Here is a 15,553-nt window from a genome sequence, read left to right as displayed (position 1 = left end):
AGTTTTTATCTAAACTAAATAATAAATATAAACTAAAGAGCTACCTTTTTTTTCAATTCAATTCAGTTCAATTTATTTCTATAGCGCCGATTCACAACACATGTCATCTCAAGGCACTTCACAGTTCACCAGATCAACCAGTCAAATTGATTCAAAGTTTTCTATCTAAGGAAAACCAGTTGATTGCATCGACTTATTGACTCAAATGCAATCCCTCCCACTAAGCATGCTTGTAGGGACAGTGGAGAGGAAAAACTCCCTTTTAACAGGAAGAAACCTCCAGCAGAACCAGGCTCAGTGTGAGCGGCCATCTGCTGAGGCCCACTGGGGTTCAAGGAGACAGAAGCAGAGATAGAAAAAGCAGCTGTAAAAGAAGGCCCCGTCCAGGAAACACACAGAAAAGCAGACGAGCTCTGAGCCAACTCCCATGTCAGAAGATGAAGAGAGCACATCCAGTCACGGTCAGAGAAACAGGACGACACTGGAAAACAGGCCAATCATCCAGCATTTTTTTAAGGGAACTAAAATTATTCTAACTGAAGATGCCTAAAAATTCTCCTTATAACATGTGAAATTGCTTTTTTATTAACGGAAACTATTTTTTCCACTATATAAACAAGATAATTTTGAATTCACATAAGTTCATTTTTATTGCAGTAGCATCTCAAGACTTTAATGTGAGAGCATTTATTTAGAAAAAAAAAAATTCAAGCTAAGAAATTTGTAAGAGAATTGATTTCTGTTTGTTCATTATTATGGAACCTAATAATTCCCAGCATGAAACAGCAGCATTGTTCATAAAATCTGTCCTACTTCTGGAAATGGATAAGATCATATAAGACTTTTAGACAGAAAGAAGTGATACTCTGGTAACTTTGGGTAAAAACATACTGTAGTGACCAGTTGCTTTAATTTGTTCTTCAAAATGGAAAAACACAAGATAAGACAGGCTTTTAGAAAGGCAGATATGTGGATCTTAATAAGTCAGAACTTAGCTACACACTTAAAACATTCCCTTTTTACAGCTGGAGAAAAAATATGGAAACAAGTAGAAACTTGGAAAGAAAGAAAAACTAAAAAAATCTACAAAGCATCACAGCAGCAGCGAGTCACATTTAGAGGTTTGAATTATTCATGCCCAAGTATAAAGTAACCCACTGGTTCTACAAAATTTGTAATAATATTAACCTTTTAGAGCAGAGCAGAATCTAGACCTGAACATGGAAGAGAATCCAGGAAGGTAGCTAATGTTTAGGGTGAAGGAAGCGATTCCTTCCACACTAAAACAGACATGCAAATGGCTGCATGCTAAGCAGCTATAATACTGGTTTCATCAAAGTAACTCTTAATAAATAGTTTTTTATTGATAATTTAAAAAAAATCTAATGTGAACAAATACAAATGCCCCTTTACACTGTTTTGCCATCTTTTATTATCTACTGCATTATTTCTACAAACTTTTTAAGTTGAATAAAATCCATTTTAAATCTTATTTTAAAGGAGTTTTACACACTACAGACAAGGTAGGTCTGTAGTGAAACAGAGGATTAATAGTTGAGTAGCAGATGATGCTCACAGTGAAGCACAGTGGATGATCCGTTATGCTGTGGGGCAGTTTTATTGTTTCCTGTCTAAATATCACATCTGTTATTGAAGTAGATCCTTGCAGATCCTGGCATCCGTCTCTGCCCAGCTTGTGTACCAAATGTAATTAATCCTTATGATTTTTTTTAGGCCTTTTAAAGTCACGTCAGACATATATATGATTACATAATACCTTCAGCTTGGGTCTGACTACCATATCACACGTCCTCTGAAGGGATTTTCATGACTTGAACATTAGTGGAAAAGGAACTGTTATTTTCCTGATCAGTCAGAGCCTCTCCGTCTAAACTTCCAGAGGAAATAATCGCAATCTGCTTCAATTCCCCCCTCCCTGTTCGAAGAAAGTGTGCGTTTGTTTGCTGTGCAGGCGCAGCACGGCTAAGCTAAGTGCTTCCTGGGAGAGGCTGTATGTAGATCCTTTCTATCTGCTCATTTTTACAGGTCAAGGACAAGTTTGCAAGGGTGGGCAATTCCAGTTCCTGATGGCCACTATCCTGCAACTTTTAGATGTGTCTATCTCTGCAAAATACCACTTTGTGCATGATGTTGGTGAATATATGGCACTATAAAAAAGCTAAAGCTAAAAGCTCAAAAAGCTCAAAAAAGCTCAAAAAAGTAGATTTTACAAATAAGTTCTTTTTTATTTGCATAATAGATTTTTTATATCGAGTTGGCATATGTTTTTCCTCAGATCACTGGGGAGACGTTGCATTTTTTTATCCGGATATTAACATATTGCTATTTCTTTCTTAGTTCCTGTTGTAACAATAAACCTTCACCGATTTAGCTCAGTTTGGATACCAAAACACTTATTACCTAATTCCAACATCTGACAACAAACTGGGTTGTTTTGGTTCATTTTACTCAGTTAATAAAATGAGATGTTTTTTTGTGTTTGTAAATATGTGGTTCCATCAGAATTCGTGAAGAACCGGAGGAACTAAATAGTGTTCAAAATTAGAAACTCTGATTTCATGAAGTAGAAGTATAGGAAAAAAAGGGTTACTGTTAAAGGAAAGGATTTGGACTTCAGAAAGGACCCTCCCCTCTGTCATCCTCTATGAAACCACAGTGAACTCTGTCAAGGCTTTCTGGGCACCACCATCCCCCAGAGCCTCAGCTTCCTCACCAGGAAAGCTCAACAGAGGATTTACTTCCTGCAGCAGCTGCAAAAGTTTAGCCCTCCTATGAAAATGATGGTGAACTTCTACGCTGCCATCACTGAGTCCATTCTAACACCATCTATCACAGTCTGGTTTGCTGCAGCCAGGGACAAGGCCGAGCTGCAGCAGATCATCCATTCAGCAGAGAAGCTGATTGGCTGTAACACCTCCAGGACCTGAAGACGTGCAACCAAGATTGCAGATGACCCCAATCATCCTGAAAACAGACTCTTTCAGTTCTTGCTCTCTGAGAAAACACTCCAGAAAAGACCAGAAGCTCACACCACTAAAACAGTTTTCTCCACTGCTGCAATCCGTCTGCATCTCCTCTCTATCATCCCATCACTTATTTATCTCTTGCAAAAATATTCTTCTTGTCTGTTTTCACTTTTTGCACCTTTTGATTCATTGTTTTGTGTTTCTGAGTCCTTTACCTCAGAGATTTCAAATGTTCATTTTTTAAGGTACCTAGCGATTCTGATTCAACAGGTTTCTGTCAAAAAAGGAAAACATCAACTATTCTTCGAGGGGAACCTGTAACTGAGCATAAAATCCTTTATCCAGGTTGATGCAACAGGGCAGAGGTGGAAACGCTTCTAACGGACGCCCGTCTGTGTATCAACACTTCGCCGACTGCAAGTGAGAGTTTTAATGTAGAAAGGCTTGACTTTTTCAAAACAAACAAGCAGCGTGTGCATGCATGCTTGATAAGCTCCGCTCCTTTGGCCCCCATCCATTCAGGCCCTCACCCCAGCCTTCGCTATGAGTGACACCCTGACTAACACACGCACAGATAAACACTCACACTGACAAACACGATAAGGCTTTGCCCACGAAAACACCGACGCCGACTGACTGATGGACGTCCCCATGGAGACCCCGTCACAGAGACCGACACGATGTCTCCCGCAGCGAAGAGCCAAGCCGGCTGAATCAGAGGTAAGGAGGAGGAGGAAAACCGAGGGGAGATAAAAAGTGGGAACATGTAGCGCAGTAGCAGACTGATTGCAAGACAGAGCCGAAACATTCCAGCACGTGCACCGATGCAGTCTTCCATGCCCTCTGATCCGCGCCGCTCACACCTCAGCCTCCCTCCATCATTCACAGCTCTCCATCACTTCTTTTTGCCTGCTCTCTTCCTCTCCCTTCTTCTCCTACACCTAAGGCGTGTTTATGCCCAAACCTCACCTCCTCTGCTGGTTTCTCCACCCTTCTTTCTCTGCGGGTTCTTCTCTCCACCTCTCTCCATCTCGCTCCCACTCTCCCACGCTGTGCGAAATGGAAGCTCTTGCAGAGACCTGGGGTTGCCATAGTAACGTGCCATAGTAACCACTCACCATCTTGCGTCTCTCCGTCACGTCAGCGGGGGCTCGGGGCGTCCGTGGCCCCGCTCTGCAGCTCCTATAGCGGGAGGGGGAGTCACAGCTTGCTAGAACCCGCAGAGTGACAGAAAAGTCCCCCTCCCTGATTGGGGTCGGAAAACTTTAAATAACCTGATTTCTGATTGGACAGATGAATGATGACTGAAAAAACCCTTGGTTTATCACCAGTTGCAGGTGCCACAGGTAAGATAAAACAGCCTCAAAATGCTCTTGTAACTTTTTAAGATTGGCTCTAAGTCTTAATGACAACTGACAGGAAATCAGAGTGGGAATGTCGCACAAAAGCTCCTACAATCAACTCTATGCATGCACTCACTGGCTGCTTTTAAAATTTATATCAAAAGTACTTTATTGGACCCATTTTTCCCTCCAGAACTGTCTTAAAGTATTAATGGAATATTTTCAACCAGGTGTGGGAACATTTCTCTGAGGCTCTGGTCCATATTTACATAACAGCATCACAAGTTTCAGCTGCACATCCATAATGCAAATCTCCTGTTCGTAGAGCTGGTTGACTGAGGAGGCCATTGCATTGCGGTAAAACCTCATTGACAAACACAGGTGCTCAGTTCGACTCGGTTATTCATTACATTTGTGGAAGGAAAGCATTCATTATACTTAGGAAATAGAAATCTTAGAATTTTATAACTACAGTATGCACTTCTCAGGTACCTAGTAAAAGGTTTGCTTTTTAAATAACATACCAGAACCAATCTGCATAAATCAGTAATAGACAATAGAAACACAGATATTTATTGTAGATCAAGGATTTTATTTTTAAATAAAGAGATAGTTTTAATATTCTTTCCCCCTCCTGTATCAAACATGTTCCATCCATGGTGCATCCAGGTCAATAGAGTAACTGGCAGGTAAAAACTGCTGAACACAGACGATACCCATTCATAGGAGTATGAACCAGACATGCGTTTATAAATTGCCAAAAGATTCCTGCAAATTTTGCATTTTATTACGTCTGTGAAAAAGTCACATTGACAAACACGGTCGACTGAGACCCATTACAACATAAAAATATACTTGCAGAGGAGAATATTAAAAGTTATATCGTAAATATACCAGTTTGAAAGGATTTGAGCTCTATATTTTGAATTATACTATTACTCAGACACCATTTAAAAATATCCCAGACCGCTGTGTGTAATAAGAATCAACGATCTGAGATGGAGCTGTCTGCAGGTTGCAAAGCAGTCCAATTGCCTGTGTATCTTAAAAGCAGAGTAAAACTGGTTGGATCCAAATGGATCCATCTTTTTAACCAGTTTTACACATTTGGGTTCAAGTTGTTTTTCAAAAATTTAACTCATTATCTCTTTATAAGACTAATTAGGCTTAGAAAGGATCTCTGACTTGTTTCTGATAAAGGGCCTAGAGTCACAAGGTGGCTGGGAGGAAGTAACCAACCAAAGATGGGTTCACTGGCCATAAAGAGATAGCCATTTGGTACTAAGAGGCTCAAAGTGAGCCATGAAAATATCCCCCACACTATAGCACCAGCATGAACCAGTGATACAAGGCTGGCCGGCTCTATGCTTTTATGTTACTTTATACCAAAATCTGACTCAACAGTCTAAATGATGCAGCTGAAATTGAGGCTCGTTAGAGCAGCCAACATTTTTCCAATCTATTCTCCAGATTTAACGAGACTGTGTGAATTGCAGCCTTTTCTGTTTGCTGTTCATAGCTGAGAAGAGTAGCAATCTTTTGCTGCTGTCAGCCATCTGCTTCTCGAACCAGCCGTCTTGTCCCCCTCTGACATAGACCAAAAATCCTCCACATAGCTGTATTTCCTGTTTTTGTAGTTGAGTGAGAAAGTCAAGAGTTTCTGAAATTCTGTGACCAGTACCTGCAGCACCAACACCCATCTCACAATCAAAGACACTTCCTCTTTGTACATTTTGATGCTCTTTCGGTCATAATCTTGGCACAGATGACTTGAATTATTGCTTCATTTTTTCCACCTGTTTAGCTCCGCCCCGTTTTCATTTTCTCTCATCTGATCTACCTGTTCCAGTTCCTATTTAAGATGCTTGTTTCCAGCCATTCTTGCCAGATTATTTTAGTAGTAGGTAAGAAATCTCTAGCATACCCAGTTGTTTTTTTGATGATCTGATTCTGACCCGTTTCTGTCTCTGGACTCCTGAGTTTTTTTGCCCCTTTTCTGATCTTTTTTTGCCTGTTCTGTCTTCGGACTGTTTTCTGTTTGGATTCTGTCTGTTTACAACTTTGCATCTGTCCCCTGACCATGGTTTGTATTCTCCATCGGTACCTCTTCATCTCTCTGATCTTCTGGCCTGGATATCTGCTCCTGCATCAACACCTGCTCCTGATTCTTCCTTTGGATACTTCTGCTCTTCCTCGTCTGCTGGCTTCCGCTCATCAGCCTGCTCTGCTTTACTCCTGGAAATCTCTGGGTCGCCCCCGCCACATGCTGTGGAGAAATCATCTGGCTGGATTTCACTCCTTCCTCTGGGCTTGAACAGAACTTAAGAACTCGAGATTCCAGTAAGATGGTCCCAGCTGACAAGCCGCAGTTTTTAGAGCAGTCAATTATCCATTTTGTCTTTAAATACATCTGTTCTGTCTGCCTGAATTCCGGGTCCTACATTCTGAGCCTTGACACTTTCGGACTCATAAGTCAGCTTCACCTCATCTCATATTAAAATGATCTATCTGCCAAGTGACTCACTATTAGTGTTAGCAGATAAGTCAACAGGTGTGTCTCATTAAGTGGCCATAGAGTCTATATTGCAGATAATTTTTGGAGCCAACATTAAAGGTTTGGTTGCCCACACAACAAGACACCCCAGTGACTGCATGCAGCTTCACTAACTGCCTCCACGGTGCCTCCCGTGAGGTACTGCAGCACCACTGCTGGCATGTCTCCTCGCCCTCCTCTGGAGCCACCATCTCGCCGTGACATCAGTGCCGCCCCCGTCCCTGCCCCCGAAAATACAACAACCTCAGAGCAGATACAAAAAGGACATTTGATTACATGTCATCTTGTGCGACAGCGCGCCCACACTTCTCTCCAGGCATCTCATTGTGATCTGTTAGAGTGCCGTGGAAACCAAACCTGGCTCTGTCAGGCTGAATCACACGCACTGAGAAAAAAAATAAAACATTTTAAAAATAACGGCAGCAGGAGGGGAATAAAAAAAAAACCTGTTAAGCATCACACTTTGGTCATCAGGGTTATGATTTCATGTTTACCAATCTCATACACTATCTGTTTCATGCCATCTACATCCTCAATATTTATACTGTCATCATCATCAACAGCAGAAGTATCAGTATGACTCCGGTGTTGTGCCTCCAGCTAGCGGAGCCAGTCAGCGGGGCTGACCAAGGAAAGGCCCCAGCCTGACTCTGCAATGCTGTAGTGAGCTCTTATGCCATCACTGACCCGAAACAAACTCCTTCTAGTCTCTGAAGCTGAACGCAGCCGTGCCAGCAGCAGCAGGGTGGTCAGACCTGATTGCGTTCATTACCCAATCCCATTTACTAACACACAGAGAGAGAATTCTCTTATTCATATTAAACAGACGGCAAAGCTCAGCTCACTGTGTGGATAACTTAGTTAAAACATCCACATGCACATCTCATCCTCCAGGTTTTACCCACCCTTTTTCTTTTTATGTAATGACGTCTGGTCGAGCACTCCTGGACATCTCTCCCAGGACATTACAAACTCATGAGGAAGAGTTTCCTCGGTTCATTTTTCAGGCATCGCTCTCTACTTTTGGCCATGATGAGAATATATTCCTCAGGGGAAATCTCACCATTTCTAATTATGTCAGTTCAATGGATTATAGCATTCATTTTTATGCAGCTAACCATTCCCATTCTTCCTACTGTTATTCAATAATTAATGCCCCGGACAGCCATCATGATCCCCAGAGGGCCGACACCCAGGCCTGGACAGAAGACTCAGTCAAACTGATCATGGTTAATTGCGCCCACCCAGCCATCATGGATATCTTAGCATTTGTGCTGCAGCTGGGTCAGTGCACATGCACTCCACAGCCCCTTGGATACTGACGATCAAATAGAGGAGCGTGATGCAAAAAGGAAAAAAAAAACATATATATAAAATTAATGTCAAGATCTGCAATTGGCAATATCTGCAACACAAACTCAAATTGTTTAAAGGATCCACTTATTTATTATTTAGCTCACCTTGGTCTGTGTTTTGTGGTGTCAGTGAATTTTATTAATAGTTTTTAATCCATCATAAGCTTTTAAAATCACACAAAAACTTTAAATAATAATCACTAAGCCTTACTGTAACCAGAGCTAAAAGGGCCTGCAAGTACTACCATATACAACTTAGCATGATAACTCTCACAGTGACTTATTGTAATCTTTCATGAAAGAAATTAGGTAACAGTCACACAATTGTTATCGGGAAAACAGTTAAATCTGGTCAATGAGTAGTTTAACCTTTGGTTACACGTAGAACTCAGAAGGTGGTTGTTTATAAGGATTTATTAAAGGTGCAATCATTATGTTTCTATGATTAAAAGTCAACTTTGTAATTCTGAAGTTGGAATTACTGAGAAATGTCCAAGTTCCTTACTTCAGATTCTCTCAGGAGACGTTAGTTTTCTGACTTTAGGTTTGAAAAAATTCTGGCTTCAGACCAAGATGTTTAACTCATATAAGAGCATTAACATGCAAATTGTAATCCTTTAGAAAAGTGAATAATTCAGACTTACTTATCAGATGCTAAACATTCAATTCAATTCAGTTTATTTCCATAGCGCCAATTCAGAACACATACTGTATCATCTAAAGGCACTTTACAGTTCACCAGATCATCCATTCAAATTGATTCAAAGTTTTCTATCTAAGGAAAACCAGTTGATTACATCGACTCATTGACTCGAATGCAATCCCTCACACCAAGCATGCTTGTAGCGACAGTGGAGAGGAAAAACTCCTATTTAAAGGAAAATTCCGGTTTTTAACACTTTTAGCCCATTTTCTGTAGTGTCCAGGATGAAATCGAATGATCGACACCAAAATTTTGACAATTGGTCCTGTCTCTGCTATTTGGCTCATGCAGAATCCCCCCCTGGCTGCTTCAGAATGGCTTCCATAGTGCATGTCCGATAATGTCCTTAAAACAACCTTAAACGTTCTTTTTTTTAAATATGCTACTCACCGGGTCGTCAGCGCTGTTCAATGACGTTCCAAAAAAAGTTTCGTAAAGAAAAAACTTTCCTGTAGTGTTTTATTTAGCATTTTGTAAATCCCAGAACTATTTTTTCCGATACATCACAACCGCTTATAAATATTGGCTAAATTATCCTAACTTTCAACCAATCTGAAAGTTGAATAACCTCAAAAATTGATCAAATACAATAATATGTCTTTAGTAGTAATAATATGATTATCCATTCAATAACTGAGAAGGAAAAAAGGTTTATAAATTTAAAATTTGGTTTTATTTCTCAATATGGTTTTCAATTAAAATGTGATTAATTAAAAACAGACAAACACTTAAATTGACTTGGATTTAAGTTATTTTCTTAATACATTATTATATATCGAATGCAAATGGTTGTGAATTTCTTCCATGAGTGAAGAGTTAACTGTGTGACCATGATTTGAGCTTGAATCACACTTTTCTCTGTTATCCTTAAAGACACAACACACATGATAATCCAAAATGTGTTTGATTAAATATTAAATAAGATAATGTAACAACAGATCTAATGTAGAATTAAACACAACTGCTTCGATTCTCCAACATGTTCATGAAAACAAAAGATGGCTGCTTAAGAGTCATGATATAAAAACAAGTAAATGCTTTTTTCAAATAGTTAGGATCTGGTACTATTGTATAGCAGCAATACAGTTAAACCATATACTAAATGCTATATACGGTAAGCAGAAATCTAACACAAGCTACAGTAGCAGAATCAGGCAATATGCACATTTAGCCTAAATTTACTTGTAGATTTTAGGTTTTAATCCTATATAGATATGATGGATGACCAAATCTTTATAGTTGTTTCAATTCATATGACTAAAATAAAATGTGAATCTTGATGTTTCTAAATATCATTACCTGAAGAAATCTATGAGGTAAAAATACCATAAGTCTCTAAAACAGAATTAAATCATTAGGGTTTTCTTATACTATAAAGCTTTGATGAAGTAATCATTTCTGTTGATTTGCTGAATTTGCAAGCAGGAACAGCAGACCCAGCCATGAAATTATCACCATGATCCTCTTCAGAAAATTACATTTAAATGTATAAATATTAGTGAAGCAAAAAGAAATGTAAAAAAAAAAAAGAAAAGAAAACACATTCTCCTGGACCTTTTAGGGTTTGCTTCTAAAACTACTAAAACACTTTAAGGATGATTTCCAGACCATGACGTTGTGCAGTACTGTGATATAGAACGGAAATCATCAGGAATTAATGGGTTTTATGTAGGGATGCACGATATAATCGGCCCCCTATCGGTATCGGCCTTAAAACTGAATATCGGACATCGGCCACCCCACCGATATTTAACCCGATATTTGATCAGCTTCTGAGTTTCTAAAGTCTAAAAAAAATAAATAAATACTACTTCTTCTTCTTCCTCAAAAACTTCTTTTTTACAGACTTAAAAACTTCTAAAGACGAGGGAAAAAATATTGATACATTAAAATATCACAATATCTTCATATGCTGATATATTGCCATTTAAAAACACCATATCAATCTCTTTTACTACTGAAATATTGCTATATGTCATCGTTATGCTACGAAATCCCCCGAAAATTTACGACATTTTGCCATATTTTCATATGTTGATATATTGACTCGGTATCGATCTATTTTACTAACAAAATCTCACAAGAATTTGCAAAATATCACAAGAGTTTGTAACAAAACGATGAAATTTCACGAGATTTTGAAAGTAAAATAGATCAATACCGGGTTTTGAAAAATAAATTTGATATCAGCATATGAAAATATATTTGAGTATATTATTTCAGAAATGGATAACAAAACTGCTATTTTCAATGACTACTTATTTTTGTCCAGCTTTAACATCAGTATCGATATCGGTTATCGGCTACATGAGTTTTAAAATATCGGCATATCGGATATCGGCCAAAATCCCAATATCGTGCATCTCTAGTTTTATGGGATAAAAACCATCTGAAGTTTAAAAAATAAACAGCATATCATTGCAGCTAGTTATTATAATATGTTTTGGGATTTTTAGGTTGGGATTTATGAGTAACCTCAGTGATCAAGAATCATGTGAAGAATAAACAACTCCAGGGAGTATTCCTGCAGATTTTTTCTAATAGAGAGTTAGAAATTCTGGGTAGCAATGGAATGCTGTGTTAACGCGGTTTGTAGCACTCTGTTGCCATTTTGCATAGAAATAATGTTCCATGAAAATAACAGTAATATTGTTACTTAAAATAACCAAAATGTTATATCAGTGTTTCATATTTAATGGCTTTAAATATTTAATTGAATATATTTCTTCAAAACTTTTACATATTCAATTTAAAACTGCTTGTGAGAGTGAGTACAGTACAACACAGCATAATGAAAGGGGACATTTATCAGCTTTGTAGATCATTTAGTTTTTATCTTTAGCCAAAAACAGCAAATTCCTGTGTTTGTTTGTTTGTGGAACATGTTGCTGGTTTGCACAACACTGAGAAGTACCCTGACCGTCCACAATCTTGTCCTCCGTGTAGGAAATGTGATGTGGTGACAGGGTGAATTAGAGAACATTGCTTGCAGAGCATAACTCTCATTTTTTGGGGGGGTGCAGCTCTTTGCACTGCATTATTAAGGGACGGCCGGAGGTTGTTCGTACAATTTTCAGCCTCTTTTGACTGATCAGTGCTTCTCCTCACCCTTCAACCTGTGCACATCAGCATATTGTGCCACCATCAATCACTGACACCGTTGCTCTATGAAGAGATCAGGAACCAGCTTGGCCTGATTAGAGCAGTTCAAGTGTCATCTATTACCTCCCCCCCCACAATCCCCTTCTGTTTTATGCACAGAAATGAAACATAGTCACTGTATGTGCTGAAACCACAAGCAGCCGCTGAGACTCGGAGTTAGTCTAACAGCTATTCTCACTGTGTTTTAAAGCAACAACATATAAAACATCCTGCAGAATCTTTTGTCTTTTTCCAGTCAGAGGACGCAGAGAGACGAGATTCACCATCTTTGGCTTTGGGACGTCGGTAATCATTTGTATGCTGGACGAACCTCATGACCTTCATCACCCAGTTTGTTTGTTTTGGGAGGATCTCCTCCAGAAATAATCCCTAATAGCTCCACATTCCTGCGGTGTCAGAACAGCAGGGGAGTGCAGAGCTTCGTCCCAAAGTCACACCCTTTTCTTCCAGGACAGGTGTGCAGGTGTAATTTACCATGTTCCCGTTAACCTGCTTGCTTGTTTTCATCCAACTCATCGGCCAAACGTAATTAGCGTGTCACAGAAATTAAAGAGCAGCCTGGTTTCAACACTCAAATGACTGAAATGGTCCAGCCGGCGTTTAATTTCCAGCAGGGGAAGGATTCAGTGCAACCCATATGACTATGGCTTGAAATTAACGACTGACAGCTTAAATAAGCTGGATGGCTTTAATGGCAATGTTCGAGACATTTTTATTTTACTTTTCATTTTTTTGCTTAGTTTCTAAAGATTAAAGACTTGGAGCATTATTTTTTTTAAAACGTTGTTTTTTCAGCTTTCATTAAAAAAAACTTTTATTTTGAAATTCATTTAAATTGTAAAAACTATAAAAAAATAAGTACAACTTTCTTCAAATAAGCGTATTAAGCCTTAATTTTGGTAGGTAAATAAGATGATCTGCCATGAATGAGTATTTTTATCCTTAAAATAGGATAATTGGATATTACGCACTTGAAATAAGACATTGCGAGTGTTTGTTTCTTATTTTAAATGAAAAATCTCTTATTCCATTGGCAAAGTATCTCACTTACCTACTCAACTTAAGAAAAATGCACTACTGATTTTGTAAAAGATTGACTCACTATAAATGTCTTGCAGTGTATAAACATTTTTTTTTTTATCCGGTTAATAAAGGAGAATCAGAGGAAGATGGAGAGAATAAACAGAGTAAATTACTATCTTTCTTTGTTAAAGCTCATCTAGGGTTACCAAATGGCTCAGTTTGTTTTAAATTTGTTGCATCATAGATCAAGGTGTAGCATGACTTGAACTTTTGCCTGATAAAAATATATTTTTTGTAGAATTAGAGGATGTTAGTATGAAAGCTCTATGTGATAAAATGACTTATTAATAAAAGTGGATGATCAATTGTTTTGAATTTTAACGGAGCAGCCATTACTAATACTGGTACTGAAATAACATTTCAAAGGGCGATTGTTGTTTTTTTTTTTTATCAAACATTATCATGTATTAGTTGTTATTTTGATACAAACACTTTTGCTAAAATAAAAGGTAGTCACTCAGATTGGGAATGAAATAATCGCTTTTTGGCTTTTTCTGCTCCTTATAGAATAAAAATATAACCAGCAATTCACAGACATGCTTCTGGTAGCTTGAGCAGCACGAATCAACCTTTAGAAACTAACATTTTTTTGCTCTACTACCATCATGAGCCAGCCAGATGGATCTTAGGATTTAGCCAAAGTAAATCATTAGTTTCATCATTATAGACATAATAACCACAAAAAAGTCATTTTTTTCTCTTTTACCATTTTTTTAAAACCTAATTGTTAGCTTATCACCAATATTGTGACTGGGCTCAGTGTTGTTTTTATGGTTTCATACTGGAAAGCTACAATTAAGCCCCAATTTGTAATGAATCTTTCCTCCCTACCAATTTGTTGCTATGGTTACCCCACCTCCCAAACAAAACAAAAAAAAAAACTCAGCTGATCATTCCCTAATTACAAGTTCTCTGGATCCAAGCACATTCTAGAAAGGACAGATTTAAACACATGGCGCCTTAATCAGTCCATGTATGTATGTGTGTCTAAAAAAAACCAACTTCTTAAGGAACAAAGAATTACCGAGATACAAGTGGCTGAAATTAGCTTTCTCCGCAGGGTGGCTGTGCTCTGCCTTGAAGATAGGGTGAGGAGTTCAGTCATTAAGGAGAGGCTTGGAGTAGAGCCACTTCTCTTCCAGATCGAGAGGAGTCAGCAGAGGTGGCTTGTACATCTTTTTCGGATGCCCCCTGGAAGCCTCCCTTTGAGAGGTGTTCCAGGTCCACCCCACCGGGAGGAGGCCCAGGAAACGACCCAGGACACAATGGATGGACGCTGTCTCTTGGCTGGCATGCTGAGACTGCTGCCCCAGGAACCCGGTCCAGGATGCAGCAGAAGATGACGAGTAGGAGTACAAACTATGAGAAAAGTCTGATTTAAACCTCAGCCTCTCCAACTTTAACAGCTAAGGGCCTGTCACACCTTGCAAATTTAGACAGCGTACAACTAACGTACGAGAATCTGCTAAAATGCTGGCATACGCTGAACTTTCTATGTATTTTTTCAATCTTGGGCATATACATAGCGTATGTCCAATGACAGCCTAACTTATGTTTAACGCACGGCAGCAATGTGACCTGAGGCGCCCGGCCTGCATAAAAAGATGTCTTTGATTAACCCAGCTGCTGTTTAACAGCTGCCAAAAAAATAATAAAGAAAAAGAAAAAGAAAGAAGGTTTGCCGTCGCAGATTCAGCTTCAGGTCTGCTAGGAAGTTTGTTGGTTGTCAAGGTGCGACAGGGGCATATTCCTATTTTAAAAAAGCTCTCCAGAAGATTTAGAAGTCCCTTAATAGAAATTTTTAATAACGAGAGTCTGTGTGGTCAGACACTGGAGCTGGTCTAGGAAACCAGGCTTATAATTTCCTCTCCATTTCATCCATAAGGTCTTCTGTCTGATTACACTGCTAGTCAGTTAGGTTCTACCAAACCTAATTTGCTAACCAATGTCTTCATGGACGTTGCTTCAAGAACTCTGTTTAACAGGAACTAACACTTGACATTATGCAATCAGAGAAGTACTGCTGTCCTGGCAGCTGCCAAAGCCAGACTTGTCCATTAGATTAGCCAAGCAGAGAGTTTGATACGTCTACCGCTCTGCAGTCCAGTGCTGGTGAGCTTTTCAACACTGCAGCCCACGCTTTGGATTCACTTAGTGATGAAAGGCTTGGATGTTGTTGCTAGGCCATGGAAACACATCTCATGAACTTCTCAGACTTTCTGTTGAGTTCATCCGAAGGCCACGTCAAGTTCAGAGGGTCTGCAGCTATGAACGCTGCAGAAAGCTTGCAAAATTTGTGAACTGTGACCTCCCCTCTGGGATTTTAAGATTTTCCGTCACTCCCAATCGTTCACTCAGTTATAAAA

At 39.1% G+C, this 15,553-nt stretch overlaps 1 protein-coding gene across 3 annotated transcripts in view; it reads right to left on the bottom strand.

The window, feature by feature from the left end:
* lrrc4ba (leucine rich repeat containing 4Ba) overlaps positions 1–15,553 on the bottom strand; it is a 64,759-nt gene that overhangs the window by 43,543 nt on the left and 5,663 nt on the right. Inside the window, exon 1 of one of the 3 annotated variants that reach the window (XM_038297348.1) lies at positions 3,957–4,046. The exons of the other annotated variants lie outside the window; for them this stretch is intronic. The gene's annotated coding sequence lies outside the window, so the exon portion shown is untranslated. Of the gene's footprint in view, positions 1–3,956; positions 4,047–15,553 lie in introns of those variants that run through there. 3 annotated transcript variants of the gene reach the window in all.

Source organism: Cyprinodon tularosa, unplaced genomic scaffold (assembly GCF_016077235.1).
Source record: "Cyprinodon tularosa strain WSP-4 unplaced genomic scaffold, ASM1607723v1 ctg386, whole genome shotgun sequence".
In the NCBI taxonomy this organism is placed as follows: domain Eukaryota; kingdom Metazoa; phylum Chordata; class Actinopteri; order Cyprinodontiformes; family Cyprinodontidae; genus Cyprinodon; species Cyprinodon tularosa.
The sequence above is the reverse complement of the archived record's forward strand: the minus strand, read 5'-3'. Positions and strand labels throughout refer to the sequence as shown.